Source organism: Hypomesus transpacificus, chromosome 14 (assembly GCF_021917145.1).
Source record: "Hypomesus transpacificus isolate Combined female chromosome 14, fHypTra1, whole genome shotgun sequence".
Classification (NCBI taxonomy): Eukaryota; Metazoa; Chordata; class Actinopteri; order Osmeriformes; family Osmeridae; genus Hypomesus; species Hypomesus transpacificus.
In genome coordinates this window covers 12,765,784-12,793,204 of record NC_061073.1, presented here as the reverse complement: position 1 = coordinate 12,793,204, position 27,421 = coordinate 12,765,784, and the positions used below count along the sequence as shown (strand labels likewise).

Genomic DNA, 27,421 nt, shown 5'->3' with positions numbered 1-27,421 from the left:
CTTCAATGTCTCTCTTTCTCTCTCTATCTCTTTTTGCCCCTTTCTTTCTGCCTCCTTGTCTACGTGTCTTTTCTTACCCTATCTTCCTTGCTCAATCGTTTTATAGTCGTACATGCTCAGGTAGCCTACTTTTTTGCGCGCGCACACGCATACTAATACCACGTGAGACCCATCCGCGCTAAAGCCACCGCAACATTTTATTCAACTGCATCGATCATAAGGGACCTGTTACGGAATAGTAAAGCCAGATACCAAAAATGGCAGTAAACATGAAGAAAATGAGTAGACAAAACTATGTATTCCTTTAACACGAATTCCTCAGACAGCAGCGTCATTCCATCCGCACTGACAGGCGGATTACAAATTATCATGTTCAGAGGACGGAAGGGGTGGGAGGTACGTTTGAGGCCATCAGTATACCGAAAGAGAACCTACAGTAAGCTCATACACTCTCCAAGCGCTCTATGCTTGCGCATGGTGCTCTGTGATTTATTTTGGTGCGTAAAAGCTGAGCGTGTTTCGTCGGAAGTCTTGGTGTGCGTTAAAATGGGTGATTTGTGATCCAAAAACGCGCTTTATAACTTGACTTTGCAAGGCACACGAGGAGGATCAACACCTGGTGGATTGTGTTATGCCCACCATGCGTGATCTCTGTGGATTTCTGGGATGAGTGCCGTATCTGATTTGGAAGAACCAGAGCGCAGAGAGGAGGCGATGATTGCTGTGTAAGGCAACACTGACAGGTACTGTGGACTGCCTTCGGTGAACAGACTGACATTAAGACACCACATTTCGTCTACTGTAGTCTACGGATGGAACAAGGGATTTTATTTAAACCGATGGATGAGATTCAATAGATTTCTGTCGTTCAAGATGGTCATAGAAAACCTGCTGGATTTTCCCACTGGCGTGTCGTTTTTCTTGCATTAAACACGGTCCTTATGAAAATCGATGGAAACAAATATGAGGAGACAAATCTAAAACCAACGACCTTTTTATTCGTTATTATAGCTATTCGCCTGGCGAGTTTATACACAAACTCCGGGACCTCGTCCAACACCATAAACCGTGACGAAAAGAGAAATAAGCATTTTGAGATCCGCACTGGGTTGTGAGGTGAAATCTAATCAGATTCAAGAAGCCTTGGATATCGGGCAGTTTAAAGAAAAAAGTTATACCTGAATGCGTGACTATTAAAACGACCAGCATCAATATTTCAATTCCAAGGAATTTTGCATATACCATACATTTTGAAGATATTTCTGGATGTTATCTACGTGGATATCCTACATGGCTTGCGAGGCGATGCTAACTGTAGGGTTTCAGGACTGAGGAGATTCGCTTGCGTTTTTCCTTCCAAATAGTTCTGGCCAGAAATGTGCTTTCTCATCCTTAACGATTTGTCGATATTGATTAATCATCGATACAAGACGTGCATTGGACAACATCTTGGGTAGCCTAGAGATTTTCCTCACTAACTGCACATTGGGGTGTCACTGCATCGCAAGATTAGTTTTAACTGTGGCACTTGTGGGTGCCTCGGCATCACGTTGAAAAAATAAATTGGAATCGAGAGATGGATAAATTGGCATTGCAATCAATGTCCCAGTGCTGACGTTCATGATAGATGATGATGGATTAAATGTTGTTTCGTCTTGAATATTGGAACAACATCTGAAGACGTGCTTGTCGAGAAAGTAAAACAACGGATTCTGCCTAATTGCCTGAGATTTGCGGATGTATTATCTATGCAACGTGTTGGGGTGGGAGCTAAGGAAGAAACCGAGGCTGTTGAATTCCGATCTCATTAAAAGATTCACATCTTCGGGGACAAGTAAGTAGGCCTATGCTATGTTTGTTTATGTATTCATATCGCTGTAGATTACTTCATAACACCGCCCGCCACTTCGATTCTGTAGCCTAATATAATGCAGCCTAATGTAAGGGTTATCTGCAACCACAGTGGTGTTTGGTGCTTTTCATCATCCATGCCACTTTTGCAGATTTGTTCATTTAACTTTACCATCATCCAGAATGTCGACATTTCTACATAATATAATATTTCATTGTAGGCTATGCTTCACGTGTGGCGTGTGTCATTTGGTAGTGTGCGCGCGCGCGTGTATGTCAAGTTGGATCAAACGGATATTCCTATTCATCCCCCGACCATGGTCAAAAAAAGGTGTAGACCTCGACAGCCTATTTCCTAAGTGTTGTTTAGTATTTTACTCTCACTCTCATTATATCACTCGTCTTAATCTGATTATAAAATATAGCGAGGTTGGTTCCGTTGTGTCAGTGACTGTTGAATGCTGAATTTGATAGTAAAGCGTATGGTTTTCAAACAAACTCAACTATAAACAATCATAGAAGGGCATGAATCCTTACACATCAATACGCAAGAATGAACAGACGAATAGTCTGCAGTGCAATTTTTCAAAATATTTTTGCAAGGACACCTTAGAGGGCTGCAGCATTACAGTATCCCACCGTGGTCGTCTTCAGGACGGTATTTAGGATATCTCAGACATTATTACGAATACAAAACGGACGCATCTTCAATGCGTAGAAGCGAAGCTGTGTCGGTTTGGCCCCATACTCCGTTTTGGCTGAGAGGGAGCTGTCTGTTGTACGTGGTGCTGAAATGAAAAGCTCCTCGCGCGCCTCCAGGTCGCTATTCAGTCTACTGGCAAGAACTCAGGAACTCAACCGGGTGACGCACAAGAGTGGTTACTGTTCGTCCATGGCACGAGTAACTTAACCAGTGGTGTTTTGGATAAGCTCCCGTGATGAATCAGCGAAAATGTTCTTCCAGGCGCTGGCACATTGAGCTATATGACGCATGGATTTACTGTGCCTCCTTGGCGGTGACTTGCTAGAATTGGATTGGTTTTGAAAAACAATCCATTCTGCACATGCAATGAGTCAGTATGTCTTTAGTCTCCCCAGCCCAGTTCAATGGAGCAGTTCTCTTCAGGGAAAACAATATTAAATGGACATACACAGTTATAAGACCATCAGTACTATTTGTGGTGTTTGATCCCATGCAGTACAGCATCTTTCTATTGCAGATAAAGCAATCACACTATTCCTCCACAGAAAAGAAAATGACACGACAGATGCAATAACACCCATTATTGTACCATGATAATGACACTGAAAATGTTCCTCATTAAAAGAATAAGTTAGCATCTGATTGCTTTGATGTAGAGACAAACTACTTTTTGATTTATCATAGCTGTACGATTATGTAAATCAGCCATCTCTCTCTGGAACAGTCCAAATGGACCAACTGGGCTTAAATACATCAGAGAGGGTTCCAATATCGGCAGTGCCACTGTGTGTGACTCTGAATCTGACAATATTATTCCTATAATTCACATCCGTGTAGATGTATTTCATCTAATCACAATGTCAAACTAATTCATCTTAAACAGTAATGCATTAACTATTATAAAAGTAATAAAACCAATAATACTGTTGCTAGCAGCTCTGCCAGATGGCGATGGGTGTCATTCCTCAGACGCAGTGTTAATCGTATCTCTCCGTCACCTGAAATATTGAATGCCCTGGTCCTTCAGGTGAGGAACGGAGGGAACATTTGTCACCCAGTGTGAGACAGCACATCCAAATGATGGAGTGACATTGCCTTGGGGAGACAAATTAGACTGTTCATTTTATGTTCTTCCCCCGTCAAGGAGTTTAGCATGATAAATCTGGTCGACGCTTCCCAAAGATGACATTTGTTTGTTGGCAAATGATGCAGAATGATTCATGCCAACAAAGAGCCTATCCTTTCTCTGTGCTTAGCACTCCTCAAACTTGCCCCCCGGTCCCTCAGAGAACTCCTCCATGTTGGATATGTAGGCCCCTTCAAGGCACTTGCACAGTGCTGGGTGGTCTGGGTTGTATATACACTATATCAATCAAGGCAGACCATGTTAGACAGAGAGGGGGGAAAAAAGAGGCCACATTCTCCAGGTGGTGGATATCCTCAGGACGTCTGCACCTTCACCTGTTTGCTTGTTTATTCCATTATGGTGGCGTGACAACAGAGGGGTCCCCAGTGTGTTTCCAGCCTCCTCAACAGTGAGCCTGCCTCAGAGCAGGTGCAGCTAAGGGACTTGTGCTTCCTTCCTGCCGCAGCCTGCTGCTAGCACAGATACATACTTCATTGGATCATTTCGAATTTATGCGGAATTCGGCTGTACATCCAATTTCTTCCATGTTCCTGGTCCGAGTTATTGTTTGAGAGTCATGCCAAGCCACTCTATCGGAGAATTCATGTAGTTGTCGGACAGAAATGGCGTACCATAGCTGTGGTGTGTGGGCCTGTGGAAAGCATCACAGCATATGCCTGTGTCCCATATCTACACACTGCTTAGCTCTCCTCAGATCATGACTCAGTTCACATCGGGGCCAACACTTTGTGCCTTATAATACATTTTCTTTTCCTAAATCGGATTAATCGTCTTAAAGCCAGGCTTAGGACACCATTACCATTCATTCCATTAACCACTGGTGACTTGTATCAATAATGGAAACACACTTCTGTCTCTCATTTTCTTGAAGGTGGAAGGTACTTCTCTTTTCTGGGGATTTGATTCAGAGTGAAAGGGGAATCTAGTGTTATCTAAAATCTGTACAGTCTGTCATTTTGTTCAGACAATGTGCCTACTCAAAGCTAGGCAGGGGGTCCTAAACAAATGGACCACAAGACAAGGACTCATCCTGGATGTTTTTTTTGGGATATGGGCCTAGAGGCTGAAATCCTATTGGAAATAATGACAGAAAATGTTTGTCTCTGCTTTGATCTCTCAACTTAAGCCTTGTTGTACTTCACTGTGATTGCTGTAACCCATATACAGTAAGAAAACCATGTCATGGGATTTAGTTTTCTTCAGGGACAGACTTCAAACAAAGATGTGCAGAACTCATTTACTGTATGTGAATATTTGGAGCTCATTTGTATTGTTTTTGTGTGTGTGTGTTTTTATGTGTTTTGTATTTTGCGTCAACGAGGTTTCAAGAAATTGTACTTTCTCGTTTCCTGGTAAATTGAACTACAACAAGTTGTAGAAAAGAGCATGCATTACGTTTTATATCTCAGCTGTACCTTCTCAACGTCAACATGCAGGATGGGTTCAGGTTGATGCTCATCCGGCAGTGTTCTGTGTCGAAGCTCTAGCATGATGCATCATCTTGCATGATCTCTGTGTTCTTCCAAGAGGGCGGCCCCCGACAACTTATGACTTCCATGTGCATGAGCAGGAAGAGTTTGAGTCACTGTTCAACAATTGACATTTGAATGATGCTCTTTGTTTTTGCCCTGAAGGAAACTCATAGTCAGAATTTAACTAGGTGGAGCGTGACATTAGAACACAACAGTAATGAGTGCAGCCAAGCCTCTTGAACCCTCATCACCCCCCCTATTAGTTTACCGGTTGGTGAAAATTAGAATCATGCTTCAGATCGCATATCAATTGCAAGCCTTTATGAAAGAAAAAGTGAAGCAGCTAATTTTACGTGTGCTTAGGGCAAATTAGTATTTCATAAGACCCACGTGCTGTGACGCACAGCCAATCTTGCAACAGAAGCTCTTTTACAATATCTTATATGCATGTTAAAATTAAATGAGTACAAATGAAAACAACTAAAGTGAGTCTAAGATTATTAGCTTTGACGATATGACCACAGTAGTTACATGTTTTTTGACACTTGTGTTTGGATATACCAGAGCAGAGCTGACATTGATATAGATTCTTCGTAAGGATCAGTGTGATTATCTGAATCATGTAACGACCAGGGAAGTCAGCCTCCTTTAAAAATTAGCGCTGACATGATGTTCTGGATTGTACAGTAATCTAGACCAAGATGACAGTAACATACCAGGATCTGGCAGGAAGACAACATACTCTATCAACACACAAACACAATGACATACGCACACACACACACACACACACACACACACACAGGCACAGCGTCTGCAGTGGCCTCAATCATTCTTCATCCACTCCAACATGTCTGTCTAAATGTGGCACCCAGAGAGAGAGAGAGAGAGAGAGAGAGAGAGAGAGAGAGAGAGAGAGAGAGAGAGAGAGAGAGAGAGAGAGAGAGAGAGAGAGAGAGAGAGAGAGACTGCCGTTCTTGGGTACGGTAGGAGCACATTCCTCTAGTGGATGGATTAATCAATCGCCACTGCAGCTCACCCCATCAATCTCAGAGAAGAATCTGAGGGACATCATAAAAGCGCCATTCCCGTCTCACCGGAGGCCAGTGCGTGTTCTTCCTGCGTCCACCCCTCTTCCCCCTTCACTGCCAACATGACTTTGAGAACATAAGAAAGGAAGTGGATGTCTTAGACGAGGTATGGAGAAGTCTTTGCTGCCGGCTTACTGTGCAGCATAATGGTGCTTAAATAGTTTGATAAGTAAGAACTTGTCTGGTCTTTTTGTTCTCCTCAGACTCTGAGAAACAAGGGTGGACTTCCCCTTCATTCTGCTTCCTCCCCCTAACCTCAAATCCCTTCTTTCCCCGCCATGTTCACTCACCATATTTCAGCTTAAAAGCAGTGACCTGGATTCTGACTGCAACATTAGTCACCACTGCCCCTACGTCACCCACCTTGCCAGTCTTGACGAGAAGAGAGGGGGGTGCTGGGGCGAGGGGGGTCCTTTCAACGTAATAATCTCCAACTGGCCCCCTCTCTCTCTCTCTCTCTCTCTCTCTCTCTCTCTCTCTCTCTCTCTCTCTCTCTCCCGAACCACATTAGAATGTGACATGGTGCTAAAGCGAGAGTGGCGGTCCTGAGGTGCTGTTCTGCTGACGTGACAGCCAGGGTGAGGGGTTGTGCACACACACACGCACACACACACACACACAAACACACACACACAGGCTAGACATATACGGCAGCAGCATAGGTGCACTGCAGAGAAGCCTTTCCTCGTGCCCTCAGGGCACCCAGGCAGCGTCTGTTTTAAGTGATACTGGCCTGGGTCGCCACATTAATTCCTGCTGCTAAATTAAAAGGTTAAACGGGCTGGGAGAGGTTGACACGCTGTCTTTCACCTCTTCCCTCCCACTCTCAAAACCTGCATCTAATGAAGGTGACACTTTATAGTTTCTCCCTTCAAAAGGGACAAAAAAAGACAGAAAGGAGCAGAAAACGGAGGGGGGGGGAATGTTAATGATGAGGACAGAAAGAGTCTGCATTTAATAGGTTATTTGAAAATGCAAAAACAGGGACGCTGCAATAGGTGATTGTTCTTATCTGAGTTCATTAATGCAATTTCCTCGTACAATGAGCCTGTGCTGAGGCTTTCAGGCTAAAATAATGACTAAATCACTCAGGGAGAATAGGTTCATAGTGCTCTCGTAATGCAGTTTTGTTGCTTACATTCTCTATCTCTCTCTCTCTCTCTGTCTGTCTGTCTCTCTCTCTCTCTCTCTCTCTCTCTCTCTCTCTCCCTCCCTCCCTCTCTCTCTCTCTCTCTCTCTCTCTCTCTCTCTCTCTCTCTCTCTCTCTCTCTCTCTCTCTCTCTATCTCTCTCTCTCTCTCAAACACACACACTCACACCCGTACGCACACACTCGTACGCACACATGCACTCACACGCGCGCAAACAGCACAACACACAATCACCCATTTCTGGAAAGAGTGGCCTTTTGACTGATTATTTCCAAATGGAGATGGAAGGATTGGGTCTGCCTTTGTGCTGGTGGCACAGTTGCATGACCTGTTACTGCAGGGATACCGTGCCAGGCGTGTGCGGAAGGCCCGGTGCGCTCGGGTGATTTCAGATCAAATCATCGTGGAAGCCAGACGGTTGTGTTATAAATTCACAGTTATGATGCCACCTGTCATGTTGAATTGACTTGGAACAGTTAAACACGTATCACCTTTGGAATATGATGCAAGAAGACAGAACCTTGGTTGAATAGACTGACGACGACATCATCACAAAGCTAAAGTTGAGCGAGTTTGAAAGCGATCAACTTGATTTACTTGATCCAAGTACATCATGTTCCTCTCTCACGGCATACTCCAATGTACGATAATATCACATGCTGCTGTCGACTTGAATGAACATGGTCCTCATTTGTCCAGTGTACAGTTGGTTATGTATATGATCTAGCCCAGTTCCTATTGTACAGTACTATCAAAAGTGTCCAAACAGTTTCAACCGATTTCTGTCTAATTACTTTTGCGTTGAATGGTTAGTAAATCCAAATGATCCCTCTTATGGTTCGAAACATCAAAGGTGCTTGCATGAAGAATGCATCTCCTGGATCTGTCAGGAGCTCTGCCTTGTAGATTGAATCCGCAGCATAATCAAGGGCAATCGCTGTGGCGTTTCACATCTTGCAGATGAAAGGGTGAAATTCATATGCAGAGTTTATTGGAGAGTGTGTGTCAGAAAGAGAGAGAGAGAGAGAGAGGGAGAGAGTGTGTCAGATAGTGGATGTGTTTGCGAGTGTGTGTGGGGTGAAGAGCAGCGTGCTTCACCGATGAGTCAAACTCCAACATTACACAACATAGCAGGGATGGCTGAGAATGCACTGGCATTATCGCTGGGCATCATTAAAGAATCACCCTGCACTCCTACGAACGAAAGACAGGCTATTCATAGCCATGCCTTACGTAATTAGCATCCTAAGTTGTTGTATTGTCTTGGTGACGTGGCTTATGTTTGTTTCTGCTGGTCGTGTATAAACCGTGTAGCCACTGTTTAGGCCCTGCATTCAGTGCTCAACTTTAAAGTAATGTCGTCCCCCTGCCAGTATGTTCACTGCTCCTTTTCCTGATCTGTTTAATCCGTGGGAGGGTCATGGGACGATCCTTAGAAGGAAAATCCTGAAAATCCTGTAATGACTGCCCTATGCACCCCCCCACCCCACCATTTCTTCCCCTTATCACTTGGGTCCTCCTCCCCCTCCTAACTCCTGCATCCACCGTTCCTCCTCCCTGGCCCCTTGTCCCCCTTGCTCACGCGTTACTCCTCCTCATCCCCCGCCCCCTCCTCCCCCCAGCCACCCACCTCCCTCCCTCCCATCTCCCTCCCTGCCCCCCCAGCCTCCCTCCCTCCGTCCTTTTGGTCTCCACCTGGGTTGTCTGAACACCCAGGGGTGTGGAACGAGTGCCCGCGATCGGGACAGCTGGGTCAGGCTGTGCCGTCTGTCTCCCAGATCTACTCTTTACCTCTGCGACCCAATCAGACTGGCAATCAGATGCTAGCACAGCTCTGCTTCACAGGAGGGGCCTGGCCCACAGTCAACAGCAGCACGCAGGAAAACACGGAACACTTCGCTCTCGGAAACCCATCGCCGACTCGAGGCTCCCACATTTTCGGCAGTCGACAAAATGAGAGACAAAGAGATAACACAGGGAAACAGTCACACACCGACAGACACGGGAAAAATGTAATGTTTTGCCTGTAGAAACACAACCAATCATGTGCACATGCAAGATTTAATAGAAACACGCTTTGATTTGAGCTTCTGAGCTCCTTGTTTGTCCCCAGTTTCATCGTCTCCTATCCAACCTCAAAATACCCTCTCTATATTTACTGCCTACCCTCATATTTACATTCTCTCTCATCTTAACCCACCTCTCTACAGCTCACTCTTCTAATAGCCGGTGCTTGTAGGTCTAGCATGCGTGTGTGTGAGCGTGTGTGTGTGTGGCCATGCATATGTGTGTATCATACTGGAAGCCATAGTGTATCCAGCCTATTCCTCACTCTGGCTGTCAGTGTCTGACCTTGTTGTGTCAGTCTTTCTGCCACCTGCATGTAGCCAGCGTTGGCCCTGGCAGGCCACGTTTTGATCTGACAAGAATAGACATGCACATGATTTAATCCTATGTGTCTTTGAAAAATATCCTGTGCTCTCCTAGTCAGGTCATGGCCCAGTGACAAAGTCTGCCAGTTCCGTCTCAGACAGCACAGACAGGAGATAGACAGAGAAAGCGAGAGGCCCGGTTACCCCTGCCCTTCTGTGAGATATTGCAGTTGGCCTCCGATATCGCCGGTTACCCAACTCGCTGTATTTTGCAGCTTTATTTTATGCGTGAGAGATGGGTCAAAAATCACAGACTTCCCTGTGAGGATGACCTGATATCATCCATCGAACGGTGTTCGCGTGGCGCCAAATTGTCTCCCATTTACTGTCGCCGTTCTTCACAAGGTTCTTGACCATTGATTGGACAGTGGCGTGTAGCAGGTGTTCGACATTCCAGTCAGGTCGGTGCTGGAGCACGTCTGTGTGGTGTGATCCACTCCTGATCTGGAGCAGGATGCTGTAATGCAGTGATCATGTACGGAATCAGGGGACAGAGGCGGAATCTACACTGACTGCTAATTGAGCTCCAGTGTCGCGCCCCTGCCATATTAATGACCCAGATGTACCTCTTTGTCATATTCATGAGGGGAGAGGATTGCCTGTGCTTCCTGGAACTGCTAGCACTGTGCAGAGTGGTGTGCTACTTGTGTGTGTGTGTGTGTGTGTATGTGTGTCAAGTGATGGGTGCAGTGTGGAGTGTTTGTTTGTGTGGGTGAGGTGAGGTGGAGTGTGTATGGGTTGGGGTGTGTGGAGGGGTGGGGTTGGTGGTGTACTACTCACGGAATTGATTAATGTTTTCAGTCTCCCTAAAAAAGCAGTTACAAAGCTTGTAGTGTTTGAATTATGGGTTTTTCTCATCCGAAATGAGAAGGCGTGTGTCGGTTTGAATCCCCACCGGCACGTTTTGCAAGGGTGAAAAAAAGCATCCCTTTGTGTCCCAGTGTTTGAAGAAAGGGATGCAAAAGAGAGACCAAAAGCAAAAAAAAAAAAAAAAACTTGAGACCAGGTGGTGCGTGTGTTAAGTCAGCCTGAATGAAAAGCCAAAGTGAGCTGCTTTTTAAGGCAGGATCAGACAGAGAGACTGGGGCCTTGGGGAGGAGTGTGTGTTCAGGGGGTCTGTGGCCAGGTTAAAAGGTTTTCTCTGTGTTGGATAAAACAGGTGGGACCCCTGCATCTATTGGCGTGCTCTCTTTCCCCCTCTCCTCCACCATCCCCAGCCCCCCCTTAGCCCACCGGTTTGTTTGGCATTAGCATAACACGCCTCGGTGCATGAAAGGGAACGGGGATCCCTTCTGCATTCATTAGCTTCATCACTTGGCGTTCCTTTCTTGTGTGGAAGCCCTATCACATCCCGACCGTCAAACCCTTTCCCCTACTGTCCAGGGCAGAAATCTGCTGTCCTATTTTTCTTCCTTTCTTTTTCTGTCTCATGTTCTTGAATCGAATGGGGAGCGTCGGTAGTTAAAGGGGGTCATGTGAATGTGAGTTGTCCCTCTGGGGGAGAATGGCTACACGAGTGGAGCGTTCGGTTGGACCAATAGCTTTCTGAAAAGCTGCAGCCTTTTGAGGCAGGATCACAGAGGGCAGGGATTGGTTAAACTGTGGCCCGGAGGATCTCTACAAGGACAGAGCAGTCACATCTCACACACAGCGCATCTCTGCTCTTATCACGGACCCAGCCAGGACTGAGGTTTCACCTCCATGCCCCGAATACTCCGTGCCTCTCTCTTTTCTTTTTCTCTAATTTGGTTGAAGTACTCTAATCTATAATAATACCCGTTCAACCACTTTGATTTTGGTTGTTGTGGAACATCGGCAGAAAATAGGTCACCCTTCCCCTCAGCTCTACTTCTAGTTTATTTGGATACTCATCTGTTTGATTTCTCTTCTCATATTCAAGAGATGAACCTTAATAGTAAATCATATTTCCTTGTGGAGTGCAAAATGGCATTTCATTTCAATATATATTTTTCGGAGCGGCAAAGAAGTGCAGAGGCTCCAGCCTCATAGAGACAAATGAGCATTTAATGAAGAATGAGAGGGTCTGTGTGGAGTCTGAGGCATGTCTTCTGATTCGTCGTGAGTTCTGTGCGTTGATGAGGCATTTATTATACCCATTTAGCAGTGGCACATATCAATCCACCAATGAGCCGTATAAGTTATGGGAATTATGCCGAAAGCTTGGAAAGCGCAGCCATAAGTGTCAAAAATGCAAATGGACCTTAATGGATGGCTGGGCGGATGGCGATAGCTTAGGGTTGCGATACCCAACCCCCATCCCCCCCCCCCCCCCCCCCGCCCCCTCCCCTTCCATTTGAAAAAGCTGGGTTTCCTCATCCAGTTGAACTGACAATGTGGATATTCATCACTATGGAAGCATATACATTCTTTGGTGAGATTGGATGTGTGCTGTGGGGCAGCGGCGGCTGATGGCTCTAACTATCGTTGTGGGGTTTTGTGAGCTGTTGGTTTTCCATAGAACTAGATGTTCCTATTCTTCAAATGCCTGTAATTCTCCCTGTATCGTGTACTGAACAACCAAACATAAGGGGTTTGAAAATCCAAACATTTCTTTGAACTCCAACACAGAATGGTCACCATTTACTCTTGTTTTCTCCGTTCTAGTCAGAGGCTTTTACAGGATCACCTCTCGGCCTGTGCTTCTCTTGTGAGATTGGCTGGTTGAATCAGACGCCAAGCCACAGTTTATTAGCCTTGCTGCCCACTGACCGATGCTGACTTGTCAGGGCTGTGGCAGGAGTCTTCTACACCAGCTCACTGCAGACCCATGCTGGCTTTCCTGGCCGCCATTCAACTTCATTAGATGATAATCTGTCTCTACTCTGTTTATTTTACTGCTGGAGTACATGGCACTGTAAACCAGACATATTCTGAATACTCATAACCTTTGAGGAAAAGGATTACATTATTTACTGTGTACATAAGTATTTTAAGCAATTATTCTTAAGTGATCTAATTGTGCAAGTCAATAATTGTACAAATCTATTAATTGAATAGATTGTGTAAATCAATATTAACTAGCAAGATTAGATTACTCAACACATTTGATGTAAACCATTACCACAAATGTTATGAGTTTTTATTGTATTTATTTGGTTTACAGTGTAGGTAAGGTTGGAACAGCTTTTCTGTTGTATAGCTCAGATGACAGGTTTCAGGGTAGCTTAGTCTGCCTTTTTAAGCAGTAGAACAAGCTTCAGGTGAAGGGTTAAGTGAATGAATTGTTTTGTGGGTGTTGTGTATTATATCGCTTTGTTAAGCATTTTGATTATGCAGTATGTGTATAATAACAGGGAGTCAGGTTAGACCAGGAGGAAATGTAATCATTAACCAGTGTCTTGAGTTTAATCAGATGCCTTGCCAGGGCTTTTGATGCAGTGACATTTATAACTCATCCCAGTGATACTAGTGAGTCACTTAACCATAATTATAATTAGGCAAGCCTTATTTACTAAAGAGTTAACTGATGAATTCATTTGTTAAGTAGTAGATTTGACAAATGATATATACTTGTTTGAATAACATTTGGAACAGGTGTATGTGTGCCTTGGCTAATGTTTGCACTGTAATGTATGTGTGCGTTTCTGGATGGTGCTTTTGCACACCTGCATATGATGTGTGTGTACGTGTGTTTGTGTGTAACGGAATGTGAGCATGTCACGTTTTTTTTTCACAGCCTTATTTTGAAGTGCAGCTGAGGACTAGTGTCATTTGCCATGTTTTGACGTGTGCTACCCCAGGGTCCTGGCAAGCTTTCATAGCAGCTGAATCAAAAGCCCTCGGCAGTGAGGTGGACCACAGGCTCCTCTATCAGACACCTCCTTGTGAAGGAAACCTCCAGGTCTGGGTGTCAGGGGTGTTCCAGGGTCAGGCAGCCACCGTCGACCTGCTGCCAGCCTGTCATTGCGTGCTACAGGGGCACACGGGGACACAGGAAACTAGACCTCGGTTCTCCTCGGACGGACAGAGCTGTGTCGATTTTTCCTTTTTTCTGGTTCACTGTCATTCGGAAGTGTATTTTGGTGTCTTTTCCATTCGCACATCCTCCTTGCACGCGCGCACACACACGTAGAGAACCTCTCCTTCTTACAATATACATTCCCCTCCCGTCAGCACACAAAGACACTGACTGAGACTTCCTCTCCCATCTTTATTCCCCCCCTACCCCGTTCTTCTGTCTGACTAATCTCTATGTGCTGTGCTCTATGCTCAGTAATTGGTTTAGAGAACTGCTTATCCTTGGCCCCCACACTTCCTCACTCATGCGATGCTGAATCTACTCCCCCGTGAGACTTCAATCAGACAGCCGTTCCAGGGAGCTACAATGCCAAGGCTGATTTCCGCGCCGCCGTCCCAACAGGTAACCGAAGAACTAAAGAAGTCAACCGCCCACTGTCTCTCTCTCCTCGTTCTCGTTCTCGTTCTCGTTCTCTCTCGCTCTCTCTCTCTCTCTCTCTCTCTCTCTCTCTCTCTCTCTCTCTCTCGCTCTCTCTCTCTCTCTCTCTCTCTCTCTCTCTCTCTCTCTCTCTCTCTCTCACACACACACACACACACACACTCTCGTTCTACCCCCCACACTCCCAAACAAGCATGGGGAAGAAAAAAAAGCTCCTCGGGAAATCGAGCGCATCAGTGCTTTTGTTAGCACGTAGCGGGAGATTAGCATAGGCTGCGGCGAGTGTTTGCTAGAGGAGCTTGGCCGGGGTTCCATGGGGGACGGTCACCCACCCACCCAACCCCTACCGCCCCGGCCCCCGTGTCACAATTAGGCAGGATGGTTGCAGACATGATTGCTCGCTCTGGTGGCTGTACAGGCAATCCATCCTCCTGTCACGCTCATATCAACGCGGAGGAGATCTTGATCAAAGTGGTGAATGCCGGATCCTTCAAATAGGGGCTGTTCACCCGGTGGATTGTACACCTGGCTCTGAATCAAGAAATATGCAAGAGGCATGCTCTGATTTCCAAGGTTAACAAGATCACAGTGGACAGAATTGTGCTGGATGAATAGTCAAGAGGTCTTTTGAGGGATGGAGACCCGGTGGTAATGCATCCCATTATGGATCCTTGACTTTAGACCAAGTCTTCCAAAGATCAGTTCAAGGCACCAGGCGGAATGTTAGATGATGTAGAGAAATAAACTACATTCACATCACTTCCCCTCCACATGACAGGCTTTCCTGTCGTAGTTTCAAGCTGTGCCAGATGCTAACTGTACTAGTGAATAAGCTATGACCCTGCTGTGCATGCCCCCCGAAACACACACACACACAGTACACACACTCTCTCTCTGTCTCCCGCTCTCTCACACACACAAACACCCGCACACTGTTTCGGCAGCTCTGACTGATTAGAGCGCATGATTAATTAGCTGACAGATTGCTAAATGTCGGCATGCGCGGTTTGACGTAGTGAGGTAAGGAGTCTCTGTGGAGTAAAAGAAAACCTCTACCCTCTTTCCATCTCTCTCTCTCTCTCGCTCTCTCTCTCTCTCTCTCTCTCTCTCTCTCTCTCTCTCTCTCCCTCCCTCCCCCTCCCTCTCTCTCTCTCTCTCTCTCTCTCTCTCTCGCTCTCTCGCTCTCTCTCTCCCTGACTCTCGCTCTCTTTCAGTCTATTTTTAAGTTCTTCTGGGCAAATCGTTCCTAGAGGACACCAGCTAAGGAATGTAAAAGTCAAAGAACGCCTCACAGCTGTATTCAGTCCGAGTCGCACTTCTTCAGGCAAGAGGAGGACCACCCCTCTTCACACGACTGTGACGCTTCCTCAACCCTTTCTTTTTTCTGTTTTGAGTGAGTTGGTGACATGTTTGACCATGCCTTCCTTTCTCCTCACAGCTCTAACTTCCTGTTAACGTATGTGGTACAGTCCATGTCTAACAGTGAAGGCTGGCTGTATCTGTGTGTGAATGCCAGTAGCTCCATGGCTTCAAGTCTATAGTAGAATGAGCTTTAAGTACCTCGAAAGAATATCCCAGAGGAAAGTTGGATACATACACACTTTCAGTACACGCACACACACACACACACACACACACACAGCAATCTACAAATCTACAAACACCCACCATACAATCTGATATACGTTTCGTTTTCTCATTCTCTATCATCATTAGGCATTTTAGACTTCCTACAGTCGGAACATTCTGTTCTGTAATTCTGTACTGGGATGTTCTCATGTGTTCACATGACATGAGGTCCGTAACTACCAATAATAGCCTGGCCTTTTCCCTCTTCAAAGTAGTCTGCATGGTGACTCTGTTAATGAATGTGGTATCACGCTGTATGTGATCCGACTGCAAACACAGAGCCAGAGGCCACCCTCTTCTCTCCTTCTCCCTATCTCTGCCACACACACACACCCACCCAAACACGATGACTCTCGTCTCTGTCTCTCTCACATACACACAAACACAAGGATTTTCTCTTGCTCTCTCGCTCTCTCTCTCTCTCTCTCTCTCTCTCTCTCTCTCTCTCTCTCTCTCTCTCTCGCTCTCTCTTTCTCTCTCTCTCTCTCTCTCTCTCTCTCTCTCTCTCTCTCTCTCTCTCTCTCTCTCTCGCTCTCTCTTTCTCTCTCTCTCTCTCGCTCTCTCTTTCTCTCTCTCTCTCTCTCTCTCTCTCTCTCTCTCTCTCTCTCTCTCTCTCTCTCTGTGGATCCCCAGCTGAAAGTGAAATCCCACCACAGAGCGTCTCCACTCAGTCAAGCTTGAGTTCATTTTAGTGAGCTTCAGTCATACGTCCACCAAAAGATAAATTGGATTTGATAATCAATGTCATTTCAATCCCTAATCAATTAAATCATGCATTTAGTGAAAAAATTACATATTCTTTCTGCTGACAAAAAGCCATTGCCACATTGAACCCCAACATGCCTTGCGGCTTGGCAACTGGGTTTTCCCCTTCCTCCCCATCTACCCACCCCATCGCCTCATCCCCCTTTCTTGGGTGTAGGTGTGATGCATGTGCTGGGACTGTCTTTTCTCAGGAACACCAGACCTCTGACAGCAGGCTGGCTTCTCTGGGGAATCCTCGGTCTTCCTGTTCATCTGGCTCTGGCGGTGGCAATATGTATGTCTGTGTCTTTTTCATTTTCAAACTCTGCGTGTGGGTTTGTGTCTGTCTGCATCTGAGTCTGTGTGTGTTTTTGCCTGTGTGTGTGGGTGTGTGTCTCTGTGTGTGTTTGTGTACAGTATACAGTACGTATCTGTGTGTGTATCTGGACAACGGACCCTTGCCCTGATGTCGGAGCACGTTACAAGGAAGCTGTGCCGAAGATCCTCTTACACAGAATACGTGTTCCTGTTTGAACTCTCAAACGCAAATATAAACCTAATCTGTGGGCACTGTTCCTTTCGATGGATGCGTCTGATGCCAAATTAAACACACAAGCTTCAAACATAGATGTTCACAGTATCCAGGAAAATAAAATGCAGGGGCCAAGATGCTTGTCACCACTTCACAGTGAATGGAAGCCATGTGGTGAGGGAGCGAGTGTTTTCAGCTCATTTGATATGACTTCTTTCTCATTCTCTCGCTTTCTTTCACAAACCGGTTTATTATGTTCTCGATTTCCCGAGCAGGCGCGGGAGAGACCACAGGGAGAGAGCGCTAGTGTGCTCGTTCTATTATTGAATCCCGGTTATGTAAACTCGAAAGTTCCAACGTCGATGATGCATAATCCTGTTGCATTATTTAGTCTAATAGTGTAACAGCTCCTACCTGAACACTAAGAGAAATAGTGTTGCCTTTGCATTTGTATTATATAGACGTAAGGGAACGTAGACTGCTGGACGTCATTCTATATCAGTACAATGAAGAGTTACGCACCCGATATAATTGTGCATCTGTGTGTATGTGTGTGTGTGTGTGTGTGTGTGTGAGGCGTATAAGGTAAATGTGCAGAAGAACGTCTGTATATGTTCGCATCAGTGTAGTTCCGACAGCGGTCCTTCCTGCTTGTGTGTCTATTGGATTGCTGTTAAGTTGGCATGAGGGCCTGGTTATGTCACCTGTTAGTGACCACTACCTGTGAACTAACTGAGGCTTTGACACCTCAGGCCCTGACGTGACAGATTAGTCTTGCACAGATCCACATAATCAATAACCACAGACAGCCAATGACTTTTGATTTACAGTGTCCCTCACACATGCGCACACACACACACACACACACACATAAATCCCAATCCGTCCCATCCTTGTAGGGAGGAAACCCATTCTTTCTCTCTGAAGCTGTCTTGTCTAATTTGTTTCCTACTGTGTCTCTAGTGTTTCCAGCTGAATGATCAAAGTGGTTTGATCTTCTCTAATGAATGCACATGCCAACCAAGACTTAAAACTTGTAGAAAGCAAGCAAACAACCCTGCTAGGTATTGATATCTTCATCCATTCAGATACGTGATGGGTTTATGATTTTATAGAAACAAAATTAAATGTGTAAGCCTCCCCTTTGCACTCTTATCACTGTCAATAGTTTGAGTATTTTCCTTGTTTCAGACCTACATGTGTTTGGCGTGTCAACATGTGTGTGCATGGGTGTGTGGATTTGAGCAAGAAAAGTATACTCACAGGATGTATATGTTGTTACAAATGTGCAACTTTCTCTGACATACACAACAGGCCATACACCCACAGGCTCTCTCTCACACATGCACACACACACACACACACACACACACACACACACACACACACACACACACACACACACACACACACACACACAAGGACTAAACATGATGAACAGGGTCACAGGAGGCAGTGACCCATAGTGAGAGGTTCTCTTCAAATTTGACTTCATCTCTTTTCCATTCCAGGTTTTTTATTTATTTATTTATTTGTTCACTTATTTATTGTGTAATTTAATTTGGCAAGGAAAGGGGACTAAAATAGAGTGCACTTTAAACTCTAATTGATGCTGGTTCCTCCTGAGTGTGCGCCCTCAGCATTCCCGCTCCCTCCACACTAACTTGAGGGGGGGGGAGGGAGGAGGAGAAGAGCTGTGGTTGGGCTGGTAGATCATGATGCTGGTGGAGACCGAACAGATCTAATTTGTCCCCGTCTATGTATGTTGATGCTGCTGTTGTTGTGTGTGTGTGTGTGTGTGTGATGGGTTTAGTTGGGGGGTGGGTACATTAGATTTCCGTCCATTGTTAGCCTGTGGGTGTGAGAGGCAGTGAAAGCAGAGCCCATTTCCTGGGTGCTGTTGTGAGAGGGATTAGCTGAGGCTGGGATTGTTTCTATTTGAGGAATAATGAAGAGTGTCTTTACAAACCCTGCACCACTCTCAAAGCAGGTTAGTCTCTTTCCCTCCCTTTCCCTCTGTCTTTCTTTCCTCCCCTCACTCTCACTGTCTCTCTCTCTCTCTTTCTCACTCTCTCACATGCCCATGCACTTTTCTTTCTCCGTCTCACACACTCCCCATGTTGACACAGCAATCCCACGCTCTGCTGAATAGGCTACAGAGTGTGCAGCTATTTCCTCTGTTGTCTTGAACACACACACACTCACATTCAGCACAGCAGCACAGGCAGGAAGCTCCTGAGGCAAAACACGCTTGTCAGGTGAGACTTTACCGGGGGACGCTTCTCTTCCTGGGAGCACTTTACCGTAGTGACGATGTCACCTTAATTATGCGTCTCTCCTAAACCTACGCTGACGTGTTGGGGACCTAGATCCTTCCCTAGATTACTGCAGGACGGGAGACTAGGCGGAGGTGAAGGGAAGGGGCCTGGGGAGGCCTGAGGAGGGACAGGGATGATGGGGAGGAGGAAAGTGGCTGGAGGGACGAAGGCGACGAGGATGGGTGGAAAGGAAGAGAGGCTGGGTGGGTGAGGGGTAAGGGTTGACAGGAGGGGGGGGGGGTGCATAGGCTTGGGGAGGAGGAGGGAGCTTAGGGGAGGTTTGGGGTGGGGAGAGAGAGGGAGTGGGGGAGAGGGAGGGAGGATGGTGGGCGGCTGGGGGAGGGGGGAGGAGGTCTCTGAGAGGCGGAGGAAGCCTGACGTGGGAAGGCTGGGAAAGTGGAGGGGAATTTTCCAATGGGTAGACTGCATAGCACTTCAGCACCTTCTCAAACCAGGCTTATTTTTAGCGTCTATATATATAATTATCATTTCTTTTCTGCGTTGGGGAGCCTCCCCAATGAGCAGTGTGTAAGGGCGCATTCTGACACCTTTTGCTCATTAAGAGAAGTGGGGAGCAGGACGACAATGTATCTGAGGGGCCCCAGGACGGCACCAACAGGCCCATGCAGGCCAGGTAGAGACAGCTTTACCCTGCTTAGGCAGCCTACTTCCTCTCCTTCCCAATAACTCACACCGGCCCTTGTGGAGTAAAGATGTCAGCCGAATAGGCCTCATCGAGGGCCGGTCCAGCACCAGGGCGGAAATGATGAAAGGATAAACCAGGAGGAGAGAGAGAGGGCGAGAGAGCCGGGTGTTCTAATGACTTTGGAGGATGATGGGAGTGACTGTAATGAGGAGGGCCTGGATGAAAGGATGGGATTCCCACTTAAAGGCTGGCAGGAGTGGGAGGAGCCTGGAGCAAAGTTCGGCACAGCACAGCAGAACACAGCACAGCATAGCACCGCGCAACAGCGTAGCGCAGAACCGGGGGCCGAAAGCACAGTAAAAGCCCTGCAGAGCATAGGAAAAACACAACTGAACAAAACACACAGCATAGCAACCCCCCTCGGTCTGGGTTGAAGGGAGGGCCGAGTCGGAACGGCGACACGACAGGGGCAGAGGAGCCGTGTGGGGACGAGAAGCCGCCTTCTCCTCCTCTGAGAGAGAGACTCGAAAGTGGAAGATGGAAACTGAAGGGGGGGGGGGGAGAGAGGGAAGAGAAAGAGGGAGAGGGAGAGGAAGAGAGATAGAGTGAGAGAGACGGGGGGGTCCCAGGAGAACACATCTCCAGTGAGTAATTCCGCTGGGGCTCCCTGTGCTGCTATTTAGTTTCCATCTCTGGATCAAAAAATAAATAACCTCTTACGATGGGTTCCTTCTTCACAGGGAGAGAGGGAGCGGGAGAGAGAGATAGAGAGAGGGAGGGAGATCAATCTATCTTTCCATCTCTCGGTCTCACACTGTCTCCTCTCTGTCTTTTGACATGATTTCACTGACCTACACGTCCACGTTTACTTATGCAGGGAAGCAGATAGATAATCCCGCGTACACACACTCAAAACATTTTCACACATGTCAAGCATATCTCATGGTAAGAGTGCACGCAAGGATGTCACATGCCAGAGTTATGACAAGCCCTGACAAAGTGACGTCAAGCAGACCAGCGCAAAAACGGAAATTTCGTTATACCTCCACGAGTCCACAAGGCACTCTCTTTCTGTTTCAATCTTTCCCCCTGTCTCTCTGTCCCCCATCTCTTTCTCACTTTCTCCTTCTCCATGTTTTTCTTGCATGAGAGCGCTTCCCCACTCTCCGTCGCATCGAACACACACACTGAGTGCGACCGCAGCTTAATCTGCTCCTTTGCCCAACCGCAAATAGCGGACGGTGTGTTTCCGTATTTTGCGTGGTATTTATCAAACCGGATCCTCGTTGGGCAATCAGCGCCCATTAGTGTTAATTAGTGCGCCGTTAAAAGAGGGGAAAATTGCCTGCATGTTACTGCCACCTTGGGTGTTTCGAAGAAAATAAAAAAAGTTCAGCAAACAGGAGCTCGAAATATACACACCCTTTTTCCCTTATACCCTCCCAGCAGCAGTAGTCTGCGTTTTTACTCAAGTGCGCTGCCTTTGTAAATACGGTGTTATGTCTTTACCCGCTATTTCACGCCTGAAATGGGCGCAATCCTGTTAGTAAATCAGGCCCTGAGTGTGAGTAAGGAGTCAGTAATGCTGTAGGATCCGTTTTATCGTCTTTGATCCAATCAGAGGTGTCTGTTTCGCAGCTCCCTGAAATCCTCCTACGTGTACACAAGTGGCGTCATGTTCCTTCAGCCAGTCTGACAGAGTAACAGGTTTTATTCCTCCCTATGCAAAAGCCTATTCCGTGTTCCATGTCCTCACCTCGGCACATGAGCCGTAACACACCCAATCACGTCCTCCAAAGCCCTGAATTGTTTTTCAATCGTTCATTTGATTGGTCCCATCCAGCCATTGTTCCTCCTCCTCTTGCACCATCCCTCCCCCTGCTCCCGCTATTCCCTTCCATGGTCAGCCCGCATGCTTCTGACCGTAGCACACACTTGCATCCCTCTCCACACCTCGGCTATTCAGCATCCAATTACCCAGCTCTGCCTGCCTGTGGGTGTGCTTACAGGATGTGATAGGGCCAGGACATGGCAGCCCTGCTATCTGATTGTAGTACCCTCTCTAGTCTCTTCTGCAACCCCCTCCCCCTCCCTGTACGGCAAGGATGAGAGGCCCTGGCAGCTGGTGCTGGCACCGAGGCTACAGGCTAGACTGGCGAGAGATTGTTCCGGAAAGCACCGGAAGGCTGATGGTCTGGGCGAGACTGAGACGCATGGCTGGCGGTGCGTGGCGTGTACACCTCGTCATCAGCTGCCTCTGCTCCCCGGGCTCTCATGCAAGAGATGAGCGGAGGAGAGGCAAATGATGTCTCTTGCGTCTCTCTCTGTCGGTCTGTCTCTCCTTCTAACTCCTCCCCTCTTCTCTCTCGCTCTTTGTCTCTCTCTCTCCCTCTCTCTGTATATATCTCCCACTTACAATCTCTCTATTGCTATTGCTTTCATTTTGTGCGTTCTCTGTTTACTATTGTTGAAGCACAGATAATAATGATTCTACCTCTGCTTCTTGTTGCCGAATATGCCACTGTGTGATCATTTGACGTCATCCACATTATTGCCAGCATCCTAATCGCATCAACCTCTGCCTTGCGATGCAATGGTTCACATGACAACACCTTTGTCACTTCTCGCATCTTTCCACCCCCCACGCAAGGAAAGTACAGAAGCACACATTACAAAAGTGTGTGGAGTTACATCTGTCATCCCGACACACATACACACACATACATACACACACATACATACACACAGACACAACACACACAGGCACATACACAGAGACACCACACATAAACACACACACAGAGACACCACACACACACACACTTATACACACATCCTTAGTGGTGCTGTCACCGCAGTCACTGGTCACTGTAGCATTTGAACAGCCTGTTACTGCACGTGTGTTATCTGCATCACATATCTGAGCTCTCGTGGTATGAAGCACATATCTAATCTGGCCAGCGCATGGTTTATTACCCAGCGTCCTCACCTAGCCTGTTAGCGTTTTCTTTCCGAACTCCATCACCGTTGACTTCCTCTCCTCAGCACCTGTAATGAGCACTCAGCTTAGTTGCTGATAGTACAAATCCACCTCAGAAGCCGTTCCAGGCTTCATGCAGGGATTCCCCTGAGGCAGGGAAACCGCCTTGCCTCGTGGCCCTGCTCCTCCCCCTCTCCTCACCTCCCCCAATGGTGTCCTCACCCTCTCCTTGTTGTTATAGAGTTTGTTGGTTTGCCGCTCCGCCTCCTCCCCCTGTCTTAATCTTCATCGTATTACGTCTCCTCTTCCTCTCCTCCTCATTTCATACCTTCATACTTGCTGACATGATCAAACCGTGAGTTGTCAAATCCTGAACACATGCACCCACACAGACGCACACATGTGCAGTGCACACACACCCACACACCCTCACACACCTTTAGAGACAGGTGAAAAAATCACGCACATAAACTGAAGTATGAACATGTCTGTATTCAAAGGGAAGGCAGCATGGAGTGTTCCTCCCGGAAGAATGTCATGGTGGAGAACTTCTGAAGTGAAAAGAAGGGGGCATTACAGTTGATTATTTAGCAATTAGCTATGGCTCCTCGATGGTGGAGCTAATGACTGAGTCATCGTGACCAAATATGCTCGACAGCCACTATCCTCCTACCACTGCACACACCCACATCACACACACTCACACACGGACTCGGCGGTGGCAAATGATTACCGAGCCACCATTTGCCCATCATTCTACTCCTTACCCATCAACCCTCCTCAACAACACTGTTTACCATTCTGAAGCTCCTCTCTTCCCAATCTGCCATATTCTGTCTCTTCATCTCTTTTTCTTCCTCTCCTTTTTTCTAGCAATCGCCTTCTCTCAGTCTCTCAACTCGCTTTCTCTAACACCTCTCCCCTCCACTCTTTCCTGTCTCATCTATCTGCCATTCAACACACCTTGTCTTTTCTTGTATGTTTTTTCTTCATCATTTTCTTTGCCAGTGCCAACACTTTCTTTAACTTTTTTTTCTTCACTTTTTCTTCTTTTTTTCTACCTTCAAATGATTTCATGTTCACAGGTACAGTAAATAGGCTTACATCATACAATAACACGTCACCGGGCAATTACAGCTGTACTGTTAATGCTGTTTTATTGGATGGATAGTCATTATAATTATTCCACAAGTACATATGAAAGAGGAATTATATATACAAGTGGTGTGGATTGGTCTGGAAATGATGGATCTGGCAAAGCACACATACACCACTGGTATTGTCCCCAGACAAAAAATCACACCCAACACATTTTCTGTAAAGCTGTTGATTTAGTTTCACACTAGTGTGATTCCACATTCACAATGTATCCTTCTCTAGGGAAAAGAGAGAGGTTCTTCCTGTTCTCTCTGTTTTCCAAAAACTACCTAATTTCCAACTTTGGAGTTTGGGTGTTGTCTTCATCCCTCTGAAGGTACTGTCTCTCAGCGCTCTCATCCGCCATGTCGCTATCCCGCTTAAGAGTCTTCACATGGTTTTCTCATCTTTAATGCCAGCAACTCTGTAAAAATACATCACAGTGTCTGCTATTGGAATGTCGTTTTCAGGGGGCCAAACCAATTACCTTTCTCACTATGAGGAATAGACAGCTGCTGTGTGTATTAGTGAAAACTTGAGACAGAAGGGTGGATATGAATCCATTTCACAGTCAGATGAATCGGAGGAACATTTCCTTGTCAAAAATAATTAATCAAAGACACCAGGCTGGCCTGACTTTAACCGCGAGACAGCATGAAAAGGAAATGTTCTCTTCTGAGGGAAAAGCTTCCAGACATCGGCATCAAGGCATCATTCTCAGCCCCTCCCTTCCCCCCTTCCCCTCTCCCCCTCTCCCCCTACCTCTCTGTCCTCTCCCCTCTGCGTCGCTCCTTTTCCTCCCTCGCCTTCCCTCCCCCCCCCCCCCTCCATCCTCTCCCCTCTGTGTCACTCCCTACGTTCCCCTCTGCCACTCCCTCCCCTCCCTCCCCCTTCCTCCTCCTCTCTTCTCTCCCCCCTGTCTCCCCCTCCCCTCCTGCCTCCTTGCACACTTCTTTCAAGACTCCAAATGTTAATTCAATCAGCCACCTAATCACACACAAATACCACATCATGTCTTTTTTTTAGTTTCTTGCAGGCAGATAAGGAGAGCTTTACTGTTCAGAGTGTGACAAAGAAGTGTATTTCCCAATGACAACATGATGCATGGTCTGTGAAAAATCTTGCTGCAATAAATGTGCTATGGCATTGTGCTTTTTGTTTGTTACTGTTCAGGCTTCCTGCCTTTTCATTTGTTTGGTTTCAGAGTGATGTAAGAAAGCGTCTGGTTCAGTGCTGTAGAAATGTTTCTAAGCATGACTGCAAAAAGCCCATGGCAAAGATTTTACACTTATCCATGCTGAACTTAGTGGTGTTGTATTTTCCTGCTTTGCAGTGGAGGTCTGGTTTAAGGCAGTACTAATAGAACACATACAGTATACTGTACCCACACAGACATACCGTATAGGCACATAGAAGCGCACAAATGAACACACACACACACACATTCAAGATAGCTTTTAGCGGTCTCAAGCTTTTGTCTACAGACAAATGATGTACAGGGTTGAAAATGTGTTAATTACAAATCATATTAATGGAAGAGATTTAGCTGCTTTTGATATTAATTAAGTCGCAGATCCTGTAACTAAGAGAATTACCAAATTGTATTCTTTGTTCCAGATATTTGGGGCTTAATGCCTACTTTAGTAAAGTCCATAATTTATCACATTGTAATCTTCAGCATCTCCTTTAGATATTATTAAGGAGAATGTAATACTTGGATATCATTTAAGTTTTTCATATTACTAAAGGATTATATCCAGCCCTGCATGAAAGCCCTGTATGAAAGTGTGTGTGACCCAAACCTAGTTTAAATGCACGTGTTTCAGAAGGATCTGCAGGGGTTTCGATGAGCATCGTTGTCATCCTGCTCAGTTTGGTTTTTACATCTTGACATTCAGTCTTCATCCCCCCCGAGCCATCCACTAACCCCCACTCCGGCCCGGTTGCCAGTTGAACAGACGGCCTATCGATAGTCGCTGATGTGCGCTCCCGGTCATTTCCACGGGGCGATGTGGTCTGACCCGCAGGTCAGACGGGATCTGGAGGGGTGCGCGGAACTGGAACTGGGGGGCGCGTCGACGGGATCCTGATTAGTTGGACGAGACGCACCTCGTGTCCATGAGTTCAGGAGATTTTTCTCTCCCCTCTTTTTTTTTAAGAGGGGGCTGGAAACGATTGAGAGGAAGCTCGGTTTTCCTCCCTCCCTGCTGCAGTGTGTAATGAGCTTTAGTCTCTGGAGGACTGCTGGGATAGGTTTTATTAGGTTGTAATTGACGTTGAAAATAAAATGGGCTAAATTAATTCAAGGATCTCCTGCCTGACATGAAATAAGCACATCTTGGAAATGACTTCCATTAACGTACAGGGGCGAGGGAAGGGAGGAGACACACACCGTCAGAGGGATAAACATCTGGAAGGAAGAAGGGTGAATTGGGTCACTCGGTTGATGTCCAAAGGATTCCCTGCCGTGTTGTTCAAACGCGAATCCCGATCGATGTCAGTTATTGTTACATGATCCCTCAGGATGTTGTTGCATCGCCGCAACAATGGTGAAATACTCTGAATGCCGTATCCATTTCTTGTTTCCTTCAACATCATGGGACCCTGGAGTTTTTAGACGAGCATGCGGTTGTCTCTGAATGTCATACTGAAGTTATGTACAGCTTGGTCTGCGCTCATGTCCGCAGACAGAGTGCTCACTCGATGTCTTGTACATTATGAATACCTGACAGCTAACCCACATCTCCCTGTCATGACTGGGAGGGTTCACCGATAAGGCCTCTGGGAAAGAGTAACAGGCCTCTCTTTGTAATGTATTCACGTTTGAATATGTATTTCCTTATGTCCTAATTAGAAGGAACATATATCTTTCCCCCCGTTCTGAGACATTGACTCCGGATCTGCAGTTTGCAAATGTGATGATGCCGTGTTTTGACAAAGGAAAAGGGGGTGATGGGGGGAATAGATTATGGCAGGATTGTTGATGATGACGACCATGATGATGATTACAGTGGCAAAGCCCGTACCCATCATCAGCGTCATCTACTTATGAGCACTCAGGATGTGTAATGAGTCACACTCAGCTCACACTTCTGACGAAAGAAAAAGAAAGAAAACAGAAGCAGACTGGACTAAAGTTTATTTTTTATGCAGTGCCCCATCACAACCAAAC

General features: G+C 46.4%; 1 protein-coding gene across 2 annotated transcripts in view; it reads left to right on the top strand.

Moving 5' to 3' along the window:
• lrrc4ca (leucine rich repeat containing 4C, genome duplicate a) overlaps positions 1-27,421 on the top strand; it is a 48,235-nt gene that overhangs the window by 6,594 nt on the left and 14,220 nt on the right. Inside the window, exon 1 of one of the 2 annotated variants that reach the window (XM_047034202.1) lies at positions 545-1,834. The exons of the other annotated variant lie outside the window; for it this stretch is intronic. The gene's annotated coding sequence lies outside the window, so the exon portion shown is untranslated. Of the gene's footprint in view, positions 1-544; positions 1,835-27,421 lie in introns of those variants that run through there. 2 annotated transcript variants of the gene reach the window in all.